Below are 17898 nucleotides of genomic sequence, written 5' to 3'. Positions count from 1 at the left end.
AATTAGAAAAATAGTTCAAAAACGTAATAAAATAAGAGGTTAAAAAGTGGCAAAAATAGATGAAAAGTGGCAAAAAATGGATAAAAGAGTGGCACAAGGGGGATAAAACATGAAAAGTGGTTTAAATGGGTTTAAGAATGGCCAAAATTAGGTTAAGGAAGCAAAAAGGGGCACAAAGTATCAAAAAAGGGTTAAAAGTGGCAAAAATCAAGTAAAAATAGTCAGGTGAATTAGTGAAAAGATGTTCAAGAGCGGCACACAAGGGAAATAATTGGCAGGAAAGTTGCAACAGGGTTAAAGAGTAGCAAAAATTAGGTGAAAGGTGGTAAAAATTGGTTAAAAGTTGCAACTATTATAAAAAAAAAATGTAACGAAAAGAGGTTAAAAAGTGGCAAAAATTGATAAGAGTGGCACAAAGGGGATTAAACATGTGGGAAAACTGGTTTAAAGAACGGCTAAAACTGGGTTTAAGAGGCAAAAAGGGGTTATACTGAGTTAATACTGGTATTTAATCACAATTGAGGAGGGCCCATTCTCTGGGATTTTCAGGGGCCCGGTCAATTCTGTTGTCAGGCCTGTCTCCTTGTGGTCTGCTGCATGATAGATAATAGGGATAGAACTCAGTGGTAATGACTAAAATGTCCTGCGATTTAAAAGAAAATACAAATACTACTTCAATAATATGTCAATCAGACCAAAATATTTAATTTTTGTGTATTTGAAAGTCCGGCCCCTAGAGTTTCTGTTGAGACTAAATCTGGCCCTTGTGCAAATGTACTTGATGACCCCGTCTGTAGAGCCTTCGGCCATGTTCGGCAATGGGGCCAGGGCTAAACCGGTACCTCGTGCCGCTTAAGTCATCACAAGAAGCGACATCGGGCTGAGGTTACCGTTAGCGGCAACCTCCATTCCAGAGGTCAACAAACCTTAACCTTTACCTAAATATGTTTGAAAACATATTATTGTTAGCTACATTTTGGAAAGCATCCATCGACATTCAGTGTGTGTTACATTAATGGGAAAAATGGAGAACTAATAGTAAGGTCATAATCCTGTAAGAGGTACAACCCCAATCCCAAAAAAGCTGGGATTGGGGTTGTTAAAAACAAAATCGAATGATTTGCAATTTTCGAAACAAAAAAAAAAAATTCATTTACAGAAAAACATTAACAGCATATCAAATGTTGAAAATTAGAAATCTGAACATTTGCTCATTTTGACTCTGATGGCAGCAACAGATCTTAAAAAGTAGGGAACCATATTGGAATTTTAAAATGTGTCAACAAAAGGAGATTACTAGCTAAAGTAATTCTGAGATGAGCCCCAGGTTTCTCAGAATTTCTTTAGTTAGTTGTTATTAATCTCTTTTTGTTGATTCGTTTTAAAATTCTATTTGTGTTCAAAAGTCTTTTTGTTCCATTTTATTTTGTTGTAGTCTCAAAGTAAAGGTAACTGACTTCCTGCTTGGATACACACCGCTTTTATTTTGAAAGAAGATAACAAACTTTGGGTTTATCAAAGATATTGACATAGATTTAACCACAGAGAAAGGATTATTAAGGGAACAGAAAGAGGAAATGTTTTGTGTCACAAGGTGCGGATGGTTTTGACTTGTCCACTGAGCTGTCTGTGAGTCTTTTTTTTTTTTTTTTTTGTAAAGTGAAACGAGACATTAAGGAGCAGTAGTAGGCTTATTTTACATCACTGTGGCTGCAGGGAGATGAAGCATTGGCTCACCCAAAGTGTTTGGAAAGGGACAATAAAGCATGGTTGTTAAAAAATATTAATGTACTAATTACGTACCTTAATTACATCGTGATAAACGCGTTAATGCTGACAGTTCTAATTTTATGATGCTGACTTTTAGATTCATCATTTAAACGAGTGCTGCAATGATACACTGGCGTGGCCTGAAATTATGCCTTAGAAGAGGAAGTGCAGGCCATATAAGGACAGCTATGTGAGGTCTAACACATTATAGAAAAGTAGAAAATATTTATGATATAAAATATACCTACAACAGCTGCAAAATGCGCATCTGACAAACATATATCTATCAGTCTTTGTGTAGGGCCAGTTCAAGACACCTTACAAGGTCTAGACTGTTCTCTTTGTTATATCATTTATAAAGACCCAACATTAATCCACCATGAGGTCAGCACTAGCAACTTTTAGCAAACCTTTCCCTAAACCTTGAGCAGAGCCAGACTCATGTTGAACAGTGAGCTTCTTGAATTTCCTGCCCGTTGCAGGGAAGGTTTTCCTTGCCACTGTAATGATGCTCAGTGTTGCCAGTGCTGAGCTCATGGTGAGTAATGCTGGGTCCTTATAACAATAGAGTAAAGTCTAGACCAGGGTTTCACAAATTTTTCACCCCCCAAAATAACATCATCAGAGACAATATACCTCCTTCACTTACAGAGAGAAAGCATGTGAAAATGTATTTATAGAAGGGAAATGAAAATCATGAGCTTCACCTCACCTCACGCCGAATGACATCTGGGATTGGATGGATGGATGGATGGATGGATGGTTTGCTGTGTGGATGGATGAATAAATGGATGGATGGATCGCTGGATGGATGGATGGATCGCTGAATTGATGGATGGATTGCTGGATGTCTGGATGGATCGCTAGATGGATGGCTACATTTATGGATGGATTGATGGATCGCTGGCTGGATGAATGGATGGATGGATGGATTGCCGGATGGATGGATGAATGGATGGATGAATCACTGGATAGATGGATCACTAGATGAATGGATGGATGGATCGCTGCATAGATAGATGGATGGATTGCTGGATGATGGATGGATGGATGGATGGATGGATCGCTGGATGGATGGATGGATGGATGGATGAATGGATGGATGGATCACTGGATCACTGAATGAATGGATGACTGCATGGATGAATGGATCGCTGGATGGATGGATCGCTAGATGAATGGATGGATGGATCGCTGGATGGATGAATGGATAGATCACTGGATGGATGGATGGATGGATGATTTAGCAGCTGACCTTCAGAGATACTGCTAAAAAAGACAAACACGTTTATTTTGCCATCATGCATTTAGAAACATCATTGGGAAATTCAAAGTAATACGCTCATTTTTAATTATGTTAGACTTAGATAACTTTCAGAGACTTTGTTAAGATATAAAAAAAGGTCAAACAGCACTTTTAAATTTGTAATTACTAATTTAAACTTAACACTAAAAAGGCACTCTTTTATTTATAATTATTATAAAAAATCTATCAAGGGGAAATCAGAAATTGTAAACAAAAAGTGATAAAGGCACTTCTTTAGAGAAGCCTTTAGGTCTATACAAATGTAAAGTGCACACCATTTATCATGCATAATACATGCACATATCTGCATTCAATGATTCAACATAAGCTACCTTGCACTGAAATAGTTTTCTCTGTTCAAGCATACGATATGTGCAGCAGCCTGCATGTATTCACAGAAGCAACAATAATGAAATGCAGAACATTTACATGTGAGAGGTGGTGGAAGGAAGAGAAAATACAGTGGAGGAAAAGTAAACCAAGAAGTAAAAAAAAAAAACTCCCGGAGTTTTCTGACTGAGTGGGTGGAAGTTGTTTAGCCCAAGAGATGCTGCAAACTCAAACTTCCCACTGACGCCAACAGAAACGCTCCGACCCTGACACAGAAATCCTCTGTGGCCTTGTTCAACAAACAAACATCCTCACTCCAAAGATCTTCTTCAAAGAGTGATAAACCACTTTCCCAGTGTTTGCTCTTGATATTAGTCCAAATTGAATCAAGACTCCCAAGCAAGTGCAGATCTTTTCTTAGCAAACGCTTCAGTGTGAAAGGCGTCAAACAGGCGCGCTGTCTATTAGGGAAGTGGATCAGCCAATTAGCATCCTCGCGTAACCTGAGGTGAATCTGCAATATTAAACTAGTGCAATATTCTTTTCTTTATGAGGAAGTGCCAAAATTTACTCAGTTGGTGAACTTTTCATCAACCCACCTACACGCTGTAGCTTTCCCCCAGAACATTTGAGAAACTTTATGAACAATAAGAACTGTGCATCTAATTTTACAAGTCTACAGACAAGCTAGCAGCTCTACAAGGATGCACCTTAGCTAAAGGCTCATGCTACATTCACAATATCAATGCTGTAAGCTAATGTTCTCTTGAATTAAACTGACTGATCTGAGGGATATTTGCTCTGTGTTGGTTCTACATTCAACCAAAGAGAAGCGTGACAACCAGGCATGGCAACACCACTTACACGAACCAAACAGAACAACACGACCACAGTTTATTGATTTCATGGGCAAATTTTAGAAAAGAAAAACAAATCCTCAGCTGACTTTAGAGCAAAAAGGGCTTGTTATGCAAACTTTTATAGAAATATAGGGAGTCAAAAGTGATAGAGGATAAAAGTTATCAAATCCACGTATTGCGTGTGTTCAGTTTACTTTTTCTGACAGTTTTTATGTCTCAAAAAACAAAAAAACTTTCATTGAAATTAATGACAGAACCCTATTAAGGCTGTATTTGAGCTAACAATTCATATTAACGTGCTACTTACCACAATACCAACGCTTGAATGATTATGAAGAAGGCTATCACACTTCATTGCTTGTTACCGTGTTGCTTGCAACTAAAAAAAAACACTCAAAGAGGGCAGACCTCTGCCATTAGCCCTATCTCCCAATAGTGAAGAATTCTTTAAAAAAATTCCTCGATCTGTCCCCATGTACCCCCCACCACGGCATTTGCCGATTTCTCCTTCCCTTGTGGGGTGGAAACGCGGTCAGGCAAAGCATTGGCTTCGCTTTGGGTGGACTTTAATGGTGGAAGCATTGCCTGCTGGTGCCAACAGATGCACTGACAGACTCACCCATGGTCTCACTGGATGACTGGAAGTCATGGCAGAGGGTGAATATTCCTCTATTCCTTCCAGCATTGTGAGTATTCTCGCTACAATTGGCTGTCTTTCTCTCTGTTAAATTGAGACTTTTTTCTTAAAAAGCTTGTTAAAAATCAACCTTGGTGCACATTTAAGCTCTAAATATGTTTTTTTTTTTTCAGGACAACCTGGGCTTTAAGAATATGTGTGCTGCAGTAATGTCACTTGAATTTTGAAAATGTTATTGGACTACATGAATAAAAGAAAAAACTAATCGGAAATCAAATCTCAAGTTTTTTGTATTAAAACCATTAAACATTAATAAGGGTTATTTGTTGCACAAACTTGTCTTTGGGACTAAACAATTTAATAGATAATTCTGTAACAGAAAGTATTTAAGATATTCAGATTTTAAGAAAAAAAAGTCCTTTCTCTTTTTCATCATTTAAAGTGCAGTGACTCTGAAGGACAAATCACAGCCTCTCTGTGTTAATTTCACTCTGTTAGGAGTCATCAAGGCTCTCTCTTTAGGTTTAAAGTTTTCTTAGCAAAGCATCACGTGACGACAGAAGAGCCTGCCACTGGTTGTCACAGCCTATTTGCAATGCATTCCAATATCGAAATTTCAGGTGAAGATTTAATCTTTAAAGAACCCGGAAGGTTTACCAAGTTCTAGGCTTGCAAGAAAACTCTGTAAGAGCTATAAAGGCGTGGATGGCGTCATTGGAACATCACAACATGTGTCTTTCAGAGGGAAAAAAATAAGTGTTTATGATACACGGTTCAAAAGTTATTTAACTTTGAATAACACGTGTCTCTTTTTGTCGTACATGACAACACTGGTCTCAAAGTTAAAAAATGTGAAAAATGTAATCAGACCTCTGACTCAACAACACATAAGTAGAGGAAAAAATGCATTTTGTAGCATGAAGCCATAACCTGTAAATACACACCACCAGGATGTCCATATAAGGAGTATCCCTACGGCAATTTACCAACGGTGAACCTGTGGTATGGATCCATGTCACAGGCGCATGAATACAAACACTAATAAATGCATTTTGTACACTGTGCTGTGCTCCACAACTCACCTCAGGCATGTCTCTTATAAACTGGCAAAGCATGAAGGCTGCCTATTGACTATATGTATGCCTGAGAGAGGGCACCCTAGGGCCATAAATAACAAAGGCAGCTTAAGCCTCATGATATGCAAGTGGAATATCACACAATATAAACTCTGTTACATGGGTGCCAACTCAGACCGAGGGCCTCAGTGTCAGCCAAAAAGCTGAGAACCAGTCGTTGAGGCCTCAGCACCACCAACAACATTCAAAGGGCTTTGCCCCACCGCATCATGTTACAAGCAGCTTGTCTCATGGACGCAGTGTCAGGAGGAGTCCCCTTCACAGGTCTAGGTGTCTAAGTATGGTGCAGTTTAAGGGTATGGATATGCAAACTCTGCACGCTGAGGCTAAGGCTAAGGCAACCCACTTTCAGCTGTGCTAGCAACTGTAGTTACCATGCTACCGCCACTGATCCCAGGGTCATGTTTTACACCATAACAGTGACATTTGTCAGTATTAGTGTTCACTTTGTAGGTGTTTCTGTAGTAAATCAGACATTAAATACTGTTTTATGCTTCAAATAAGTCTCTGACATCCGAAGCCTTCAACTTTCGTCGTTCAAATGTGCACTACACAGTTACTTTGATGGTTGCCAGTTCTTTAGAAGAACAGAGGGGCTGTGATCTACTTTGCTATCTTTCCATGTCTTTTGGCATACATAAGAGGGTGATAACATCCTTTCTATTAGTTTACAACAGGATTTAACTGTGGTTGATTGAAAATCACTGCATGGAATTTGTGGAAAGAGTATTTAATTAGCACTGGTATCCAGAAACACTTTCTTTTTTCTGTTCTTGCTTTGGCGGGAAAAACATTATGTATCTAATGCAAAAAGTCAATAGAGCCTCCCATCCAGCCCAGCGAGATGTAAAACCCATGTCTTGACATTATATTTTTAACTGCTGATTGAAAAAATCTCTTCATCTTCTCTGATTCATATTTTCTTTTAAAGTCTTTTTTGATGGAAGCCGTTGCTGTTTGATTTTTGAAGGACAGATATTTTAAAGATGAAGTTTTTTTTCCCCGACACAGCTCAACCTTGTAAAAGGGACTGAATATTTCAGCATGAGACATCAAAACAAGCTTGAAATGTTTTTTTTTTTTTTTTTCAGAGTGAAGAGGCTGTAATATAAAAAAATCTTTTCATCTTCAGAAGTTCTAACGTTAATTCTCCTGCAAGAAAAATGATCTTTTCTTTAGTGGCCACAGCCAGTGGTGAGTCAGAGTTTCCACAGCGCTGGAGGAGGGTGTGACAGGGAAAGATTTGGGTTGGTCTAGTTCTGTTTTTTCCTTATGTCTTTAAACTTTATTGTAAAACAGGTCAGGAAATTAAAGCTGAATAGGGACAAAATTTATTTAAGTTACATTCTAGTTGAAAGTTCTTGTTTTAATTTCACATTTATGGCTGTTTAGTTATGAAGCTTTTTAACCAGGTTTATCTTTTGTCTACCATGGTTCTTCTTCCTTTTTTCTTGGCAGATTTGCAAACTGACTACCTGCACACTGCCACCAACTGCATCTGACTGTGCATGTACGTAAGCGTGCCTGGGCACAGAACGCCATTACTAATGTGAAAACAGACCAGTGTGGGCAACCAGAGTGAGGTAAGAAACAATCGTACCTGATGCAAAAGGCAGATTAAGGCCTGGTGTCTGAGTGCAGTGTGCTTGCATTCACACTGACCAAACAGGACCTGACCTTTGGATCAGGTGTCATCAGATCCAGGCTCCAGTCTCTAATGTAAAACTAATAAGGAATATGATGATGTGTTTAATCTGATTTTACAGCATCAACCTTGGTCCTGTCCTGCTCTGGCCCTCTGATGCATCATCCAGGCCTGTGCCAGGCCCATGTCCCATGTCTCTGGGTATCTCCCCAGCTGACCCCTCCATGATGCATGCAGCCTCCGAGGTCTGGTCCAACCCACTGGGTCTCAGGCACCTCGTCAAAGTGACCCAGGTCAAGTCAAGTCTGGGAAAGCATGCACAGTTGGCCCTTCCCATTCCTGCTCTCCTGAGCATGCCAACATTACCTCCAATTTCCACATACTGCGGTTGCACCGCTCTCAAACGTGCAAGACTTTGCTCTGAGTGGAACTGAGCAACCTCACACACTGGAAGCAGAAAGCTGTGCAACACAGCACAGCCCTGAGCAGCTTGAGACTCAAGATCACAGGAGAACTACAAATTCATGCAGGAAAAATGTCAACGGTGGATTATTTGCCTTTTTGGGGTTGATTTACCATTTCAGCATGATTTCATTGCTTCTGCCACCTCAAATGTTAACTTTTCCTCATCAATGGCACCCTAGTAACTAGAAGAATAGACCATTTGCCTGTATGCCACAAGGTGATGATTTACGATCAATATAACGATCAAGTGCATTTTGAAGACTGTTTGGATTGATCTCTTCTACGCTGATTGGTGCGGTTTGGCAGCAACTGGTGCTGAAAATAGACCTGGTGCATATCTAAAGCTAAGTGGAGCAGTGTCGACTAGAGTGGAAGTGATTTGCTCTGCATTGCACTTGCAAGCAAATCACAGAGCAGCTGTTGTATGTGGAAATTGGAGGTAAAGCACATGGTCTTGCCAATGATAGCCAAAAATGGGCCAAAAAGGGAAGTTGTCACAAAGGAGTCCAGCATGCACCTCTGTCCATCAGTCAGTGTCCAGGCCTCTGAAAAGTATAGTAAGACCAGAAGGAACAAGGACTGAAAGACTCTGACTTTTGTCGGCATGTTCAGGTACCGTTAGCGTTAGCACCACCTTGCCTAGCAAAGCCATCGCTCTGTGCACAAGGCCAGGTCCACAGTTGATCTCAGCCAAATAGATAGTGGATCGATAGACTGTGCAGCATAAGATGGCAGCATTCAAGGCATCCTCAAATGCCCGGATCTTTGTTTTGGCCCAGGAGATGTGCATTCTCAACATTTCACCCTCCTCACCAAGTGATTTAAGAGCCCCCAAGAGGCCGGTCATAGTCTACAGCAGTGTTAGTTTCGTCGACTAAAACTATGACTAAAAATGTTAATCGACAGCCTTTTTCTCCATTACAAAAATTAGACTAAGACTAACAAAAATAGGTATGTGATGACTAAAACTGACAAGAACTAAGTCTAGTTTTTGTCAAGATGACTCAGACTAGATTCAAATGTAAATTAGTTTTCACCGGACAATCAAAATCTGTGATATTTCTCCACTGTGGGTAAATCTGTTGTAAAACAATGCATCTGTACCTATTCTGCTTCTCAGCTGTAGAAAGCAGGGACCCCAGGTTTGGCAGGGTGCATAGAACACACTACCATGACCTGGTACCAAATTTAGGAAAGAAAATAAATGCTTGGACTAAAAGTAAAGACTAGACTTTTATGAACTAAAACTAGACAAAAATGTTTTCAGTTTTCATCAACTAAAACTAGACTAAAATTAAAAAGGATGGAAATGATTAAAATGTGACTAAAACTTAAATGTATTTCATCTAAAACTAAAACTAAGACTAAGACTAAAGAATAAAAACAGCTTCGAAAATTAACACTGGTCTACAACAGGGGTGTCAAACTCAAGGCGCGGGGGCCAAATCTGGCCCTTGGCACAGTTATACCCGGCCCACCAGATCATATCATATTTTTATTATGGCTGGCCCACTGGTTTGAGGTCTGCAGATTTCCTCCAGTTTAAAAATGTAAACTTGACCTAGATGATTTAAAATTGTATCCTTTTAAGTCATAAAAATTAGAAAAAAGTTAAAGTAATTAAATTAAAAGTCAGGAATGTGGGAAAATACATTTCTGTTTTTATTTCATATTCTTATATTGCATCTCACAGTTATGACACAAAGTTATGGTTTTGACTTTATTTCATTTGTTGACCTTTTCAATTCACAATTTTGACTTTTTTTCTTATTTGTTGACCTTTAAGATCCTAAATTTTACATTTTTAAGCAACATTTTGACCTTTTGAACTTGTGATTTGGATTTTTTTTCTCACATTTTGACATTTTTAGCTTCTTACTTTGACTTTTATCTCATAATTTGACCTTTCAGATCCATAATTTTAAATTTGAGGTATTAATTTGACCTTTAAAACTCAAAATTTAAATCTTTTTCTCATGCTTTGACATTTTAAACCAACGAATTTCAATTTTATCTCATATTTTGACTGTTAAGAATCATGATCTCAACTCTTTGTCTCATATATTTGCCTTTTTAAAACATTATTTTGACTTTAAATGCCATGTTTGGACCTTTTGAGCTAATACGTTTGAATTTTTATCTCAGATTTTGAGCCTTTAATCTTATCAATTTGACTTTTTTCAATGTCAAAATCATTTGTCATCAGTGCTAAGGTTTTTTCCCCCATAATTCATTGCTGGTGAAAACGAGGTTGACAGTTTATGGTTAAATGTGGACCCTTTTTGGCCCTCAGGTTCAATTTGCTGCACCTGCTACCCTCCTATACAGGTACAAAAGAGTGTCGGAGCAGAGACCTCTGCCTTAACTCAGAACTAACTGGGAAGATGTCCATGATGGAGTTGAAACACTGCATACTAACAAAAGATGCATTGGAAATGACCCAGAGCACTGTTGGTGGTGGTGAAGTTGGCTGGAGAGACCTTTACCATTGTTGGATTTGACTTTTGTGTCCAGTGTAGAAAAACAAGCTGCAATGTGGGAGTGGGAGTCAGGGGTGATTTAGAGCCAACTTTTCTTTTGGAATAATGTTTTTAAAAAGTTTAAAAGTGAACGTGCTTGTGTTTTTGTGCTCAAGTGAGTCTCTAAAGGAATAAACAGCAGATATAAATATCAGATTTTCTGGGTTTAATGAAGCTGAAATATCCACCGTGGACTGTCGGAGGCTCAAACTCCACTCGGGCTTCCCTTCAGAGAACGGCAGCCCAGATTGTGGATTAATCTCCAGAGGTGGCTGATGTTTCATGCACAAACACACACAGATGTGGGCCACTCACATCAAACCACTGCGAGTATTTCTGTTCCATCTGGCTCATAAGCTCAGTGGTGTCCTGCCAGAGCGATAAAGAGAGGGAGCAGAGGAGAAAAAAAAGAGCTGACAAAGGCCCTCTGCATCACCTCTCAGTGTCAACTCTTCCCTTTTAGCCTCCATTATAGAGCTACAGAGGGAAAATTAAATAAAAGAGCGACTATGGAGAAGGAGAAATGCTGTTTGAACTAGATGTATGTATTTATCGCAGCATCAAAGCGTTTAGAGATGAATCCACGGGCATGATGACCTTAATATCACCTCAGCCTTCACAATCCCTCTCTAAACACACAGGTTGCTTTACAATGATCCAATGAATGCTGATGTAGCTCAACAGCTCCTCTCTGTGGCAGAAATAGGAACTACATGTGGAGAGCAAAAGCGATGAGCTTATAGAAGTATTCACCCTGTTTCATGTTTAAACTTTAATTTATTTTATAAATCAATCATGATCAATATAATTTTGCTTTTTGAGAAAAAAAAAACACAACAAAAACTTCTTTAATGTCAAAGTGAAAACAGATTTCTGTAAAGTAATGTCAATTATATTTAAAAGTCATGTAAACTAAGTGACCAAGGCAATAACTGTTGTATGCAGAGCGTCTCTCATCTCAGCTGCCCAAGCTTGTAACTCCATCAGAGCAGTCCTGGGTGTCACTCTGCTTTTAACATTTGGAAAAAACGTCATCTCATCATTTTCACATTTTGATTCCAATCATGTTTAACTTCATTATGGTGTAAAAAGGAATGAGATAGTCACAATCTCGCAATTTAAGATTCAAATGTTATCATTTGGACTTTTTATCTCACAATTATGGCATTTTATGCTAATGGTGACTTTTTGTGTCATATTGACTTGATATCTCTTCATTTTCAACTTTGGTCTTATCATTTTTTTTTTCATCGTTACCTCATAACTATGACGTTTATTTCATAATTATGACTATCTCATAGTTTTGACTTTTTGTTTGATGACTTTGACTTTAATCTCATGAATTTGATCATGTAGGTTACCCATTCATTTTTACCTGTTCTCTCTTATTTTTGACTTCAGTCTCATCATTTTGAGAAACTATCTCATAATAATGACTTTTTATTGAATAATTCTGACTTTTGTCAGAATTTTGCCGTCTATTTCAGAACTATGACTTCATAATTATGAGTAGGTAATGATGAACACTAGGGGGCAAAGAAAATTGAATTCAACTGCTGACGGTTCTTTGAAGTGAAATGTACCAAGCTAGCACACAAATACTTTCTTTTCTTTTTTCCCCAGTTTGGTCTCAGTTTTGTGTAACTTGGATTAAAGCTAATGCAAGTTTGCACTATGACTTCCCCGGAATTGGCTTCCAGGAATATCGCTGTGCCATCATTGCAATAGGAGCGACTTAAGGAGCACTAAAAATTCTGAGAAGGGTCAAAATCCGAATTCATTGTTCCATTTTTCACTAGCATTGTGTGTGCATGACTGATTTGATGACTATACCCTCTCTAACTGTCTTTCAATTCAACACTGTGGTGCATATCCAGTCAGATATAGGCTCAGAGAAGATGGTGAGGTTTCTGGATTGTGCTTTCATATGGTGTCTTCTTTGCATGCTACAGCTCTAAATTGCATTGGTGGATGGCACAGTGAACTGTGTGGACAGATTGATCTCTGGAAGTGTTCCTGAGCCAATGCAGCAAATTCCAGTTCATAATCATGCCAGTTTTTAACGCAAAGTCTCCTGAAGATCACAAGCTTGCAATCAAAACCTTTAGCCTTGTAAACTGAGACTTTTTCAGATTCTTTGAATCTTTTGATGATGTTATACATACTGTAGATGGTGGGATATTCAAAGTCTGCAATTGCAAGAGGTAAACTAGTGAGAGAGGCCACCAAGACACCCATGACTACTCTGATGGAGTTACAAGCTTGGGTAGCTGAGATGAGAGACACTCTGCATACAACAACTATTGCCTGGGTCACTTAGTTTACATGATTTTTAAATTTAATTGTCATTACTTTATAGGTAAAAAGTTTTGGATTAGTTGAAGTTAATTCTTGCCACATTTCTGAGCCTGTAAAGTTGGAAAAGCTTATTTATTTGTACCACTCTTTGTTCATCATTGGCTGTCATGCAAATTTAAAGGAGGATCCAGACTTTGCTTTAATTTGCATTGCTGTAAGCCCTGCTTTCTCTCAATTCTCAGATGCAGATTTATTTTAGCAACTGTTCTGTGTGGCTTGGTCTGCAGCCTGTCCTTCCTCTCCCTCTCTGGTCTCCCTCCCCCTTCTACCTGGAGCACACCTGCGAGTGCAGGAGTGTGACTGCTTATGTAACTGTTTGCTGCAAAGTCTCTTAAAGAGCAGTATCAGGGTTCACTGAGGCTCTAGTGCTGGAATCAAAAAGCCGGAAGATGGTTAGTTTGATTCCCACTTCCCTCAATATTTATTTTAAAATCTGTTTGGCGAGACACTTGGACGGTAAGCTGCTGAATTTCTCTGTGATGTCTGAACGGACAGAACATTGTAAGACCTTGATGAGCACATTGGCAGCTTTCATAACAGCTTCTGCTGTGGAAGTGCAATCTGTTCCCAAGATGTCAGAAGTGTTTCCAATCTGTTCCTCTGGCCTGAAGCAGCCAAAAACCAATTAATGTATCTTCAAGGTGGATTAAGATCATTTCAGTCATGGGCTTGTTTTAAATAGGGGCAAGGCTGCCGGTTAGGGGGATAAAGCGGAGAGCTTTCTGGGGCCCAGCCTAATTGGGGCCCACTGAGGTCAGTAAAATCATGGTCCATTGTTAAGTTAGGCTGTGATTAAGATATTTTATTTACTTTATTTGACCTGAATAATGACCACTCTTGCTAAAGAAACAAAAGATAAAATGGATGAAAAATTAGCAAAAATAGGCATTAAGTGGCTAAACAGTGGAAAAATGGGAAAGGTGCTAAAAATATTTTAAAATTGGCAAAAAGAAGTGGCGAAAATGGGTTGATAGTGGCAAAAAAAATGGCAAAACTTGATCAACAGTGGCAAAAAGAAGTGGCAGAAATGGACAAAAGGCAGCATAAAGGATTAATGGTGGCAAAAATGGCATAACTTTATTAAAAGTGGCTGGAAAGGGTCAAAAGTGGCAAAAAAGGATAAATAGTGGCAAAAGAGGGGTAACAGTGGCAAAAAATTGGCAAACTAGCAAAACTGGCAAATTACAAGTGACATGAAGAAGTGGCAAAAATGGACAAAAAGTAACAAAAGGGATAAAACTGGCCAAAAAAAGAGGCAAAAATGGGCAAAAGTGGTTTAAAGTAGCAAAAGTGTGTAAAAATAATTAGGAGAAAACAGGAAAAAAGGTTAACTGTGTCAAAAAACTGACAAAAAATCAGCAAACATGGACATTAAGTGGCCAAACAGTGGAAGAAATGGGCAAAATGTCAAAAATAGTTTAAAATTGGCAAAAAAAAAAAAAAAGTGGTGAAAATTGGTTAATGGTTGCAGAAAATCACAGAACTTGATTGAAAGTGGCAAAAGGAAGTGGCAAAAATGGACAAAAAGCAGCAAAATGGGATAATAGTGACAAAAAAAACTGCAAAATTTGGTTAAAAGTGGCAAGAAAAGGTTAAAAGTGATAAAAGAAGTGTCAGTAAAGGGTTAATGTGGCAAAAAAAATGGCAAAACTTTATCTAAAGTGACAAAAAGAAGTGGCAAAAATGGATAAAAAGCAGCAAAATGGGATAAAAGTGACAAAAAAATTGGCAAAACAGGGTTAATAGTGGCAAAAAAAATGTTAAAACTTGGTTAAAAGTGGCTTGAAATGGTTAAAAGTGACAAAAAGAAGTGGCAAATATGGTCAAAGGAAACAAAATGGATAATAGTGGCAAAACAAATGCAGAAATGGGGGAAGTAGCAATACTGGTTTAAAGTGTCAATAAAGTGTTAAAAGTGGCAGAAGGCAGCCCAAAAAAGGTTATTGTAGGAAACATGGACAAAAAAGCAGCAAACATGGGAATTAAGTGGCCAAACAGTGGAACAAAGTGGTTAAACCTGTCAAAAATTGGTTAATAGTGGCAAAAAAGTGACATAACTAATTTAAAGTTGGTAAAGAGTCGCAAAAAATGATGAAAATGGCCAATGAAGTTTTCAAAGTGGTAGAAATGAGCAAAATATGGCAAAAAATGTATTTAAACAGGCAAAAATTGCAAAAATGGGTAAATAAGAGTGACAATTTGTTAAAAGTGGACAAAGAAGTTGTAAAAATGGATGGAAAACATGGTAAAAGAGGTTAAAAAGTAGCATGAAAAATGATTCCAACATCAGAGCCAATAAATCACTTGACACATTTCCCAGCTCCAAAATGAGGGAACTGTTAGCCAGCATGCTAGCACCAATGCTACTGGTCCAACACATGTGCATTGAAATCATTGGTAGATCCCAGCTGGGAGGGGCTTTTCATGGACTGGTTTTTTCATGGACCCAGCTAATTATGTGGGCAGACCTGCCCAAAGGACTAAAAATTCTAACTCTCTTTCAGTTGTGATAACAACTGTGGTTCTCAACTGGTGGATCAGGACCCAAAAATTTGGTTGTGGAGCTGTTTTCAGAGGGTTGAAAATGTGTGACCAGGAAAATGAATATGCCAAAAAGACAAAGATATTTAAGAAGCCCCAAGCTAGCTGCAAGCTATTAGCTCAAGAAGTTGAACAATGCTTTAATTTGAAACTTTGGGGGAAATTGAACATAACAGCAGCTGAATCCTTTGGTACAATGACTGAGTTGTGGAGAACACTGCATGTCATGTTCGCATGTGTTTGGATGGCACAAAAGATTTGGTGAAGGCAGAGAGGATGTCCAGGACCATGAAGGTTCTGGGCGCCCAGGCTAAAACTTCTGAAAACATTCAACAAACTGGAAAAATCAATGGAAATGATTGAAGACTCAGTTTAAGAATGATGGTAGAAATGGTCTCCATTGGCAGAGAGACAGTTCAGCAAATTTTGCACGAAATTCTAACATGACAAAGGTGTGCGCCAAAGTTGTCCCGAAACTTCTGACTCCTGATCAACAGGAAAGTATGCTGGTGGAGACGTTTTGGAACAAATTGACGGAAACCCACATTTTTACAAAGAGTGATTACATGTGATGAAACTTGAATCTTTCAATTTTCTGTGACATTAAAGCACAGGTGTCACACTCAAGGCCCAGGGACCAAGTCGGGCCGTGGAACAGTTAAATCCGGCCCACAAGATGATCTCAAATCAGTATGAGGTCTGCAGATTTCCTCAAGTATAAAAATGTAAACTTATCCTTGATGATTTAAGATACCCTTGTTAAATCACAAAATCTGAAAAAGTAAGGAGTAAAAATATTTAGATAAGAAGTCAGGAATGTCGGGAAATAAATTAATTTGTGTTTTAATTTCACATTTTCAATTTTGCATCTCACAATTAGGACTCAAACTTAGGATTCTGACTTAAGCATTTCAACTCATAATTTTGACTTCTTATAGAATATTTTGAGCTTTAAGATTTATAATTCTAAATTTTTTAAGTGATATTTTGACCTTTTTAAGCAATTATTTTTTATTTTACCCCATATTTTCAACTCCAAGCTCTGACTTCATAATCCCATAGTCTGACATTTTAGACTCACAACTCAAAATTTTGAAAGATTATTTTTCAATTTCATTTCTTAATTCCAAATTTTATTTCATATTTTTACCTTTTAAAGTCATGATTTTGACTTTCTTTCTAATATATTTGCCATTAAAAAATGATTATTTTCAATTTCAATTTCATGTTTTGACCTTTTTGAACTAATACATTTACCTTTCTCATATTGTGAGCCTTTAAATTTATCTTTTTTACTTTTAAAATTTCAAAATCATTTATCATCAGTTCTCATGTTTTTTTTTTTGTTTTTTTCATATTTTATTACCAGTGAAACAAGGTTGACAGTTTATGATTAAAAAGGTGAGCCTGTTAGGCCCTCGGGTTAGTCCTGAATCCAGAATCCGGCCCCTGCTGTGATTGAGTTTGACACCCCTGCATTAAAGGGATACGCTTGGAGGAGTGGGTTCCAGAAAGGTCAACAGTGAATCAACACTATTACTAACAGGTTCTAGATAAGCTGTGAGAAAAAGTTAAAAAGAGAGCACAGCTGTGGGAAAATGGTTTCATACTTCATCAAGACAACGCTCCAGCTCACACTGCGCCCTCAGTAAAGTTGTTTGTGACCCAAAAACAAACCACAGTGCTTGATCTTCCTCCCTTTTCACCTGATCTAGCACCATGTGACTATTTCCTTTTTCCTAAGATCAACTCTTGGCTCAAAGAAACATGTTTAGAGTCTTTGCCAGTTCATTTAAAACTAAAGGTGATCATGCTTTTGAATATGTGAAGCCTTCTCTTTGGAACTCTCTTCCACTTCGGTTGCATTCGGCTGTTCGGCAGAGGCTTTTAAAAGGAGATTTACGCTCATCTTTTCAGATTGGCTATTGAACATCTCTGTGGTGTTTCATATTGAATTTTACCTTATGACGTTCTGTGAAAGGTCCTATACAAATAAAATTGACTTGCTCATTGTATTTTGTCCTGTCTCCTTTTTCAAAACTATGTTTTGTTTCATCCAAAGTCCAAACTGCAAAATTTTTCAGTAAACACTCAGAAATTTGTGTCACATTTTCTCTTCAAGGAGGTTATTGTGAGTCCTAAGGCTGGACCAGGTGAGATCATGGGGGGCATGCCTTTAAATCACATACTTAACCAATTTATCAGGCAACCTGATCCGTGTAGGAATCTCTGTATGAAGCCTTTAAAGCAAAATGTAGTGGAGAAATAAATTCACATTGAACAATAAGATATGAAAATAAAAACACATACTATAATGAGAAATGCTTTTAA

Source organism: Cheilinus undulatus, linkage group 4 (assembly GCF_018320785.1).
Source record: "Cheilinus undulatus linkage group 4, ASM1832078v1, whole genome shotgun sequence".
Classification (NCBI taxonomy): Eukaryota; Metazoa; Chordata; class Actinopteri; order Labriformes; family Labridae; genus Cheilinus; species Cheilinus undulatus.
The sequence above is the reverse complement of the archived record's forward strand: the minus strand, read 5'-3'. Positions refer to the sequence as shown.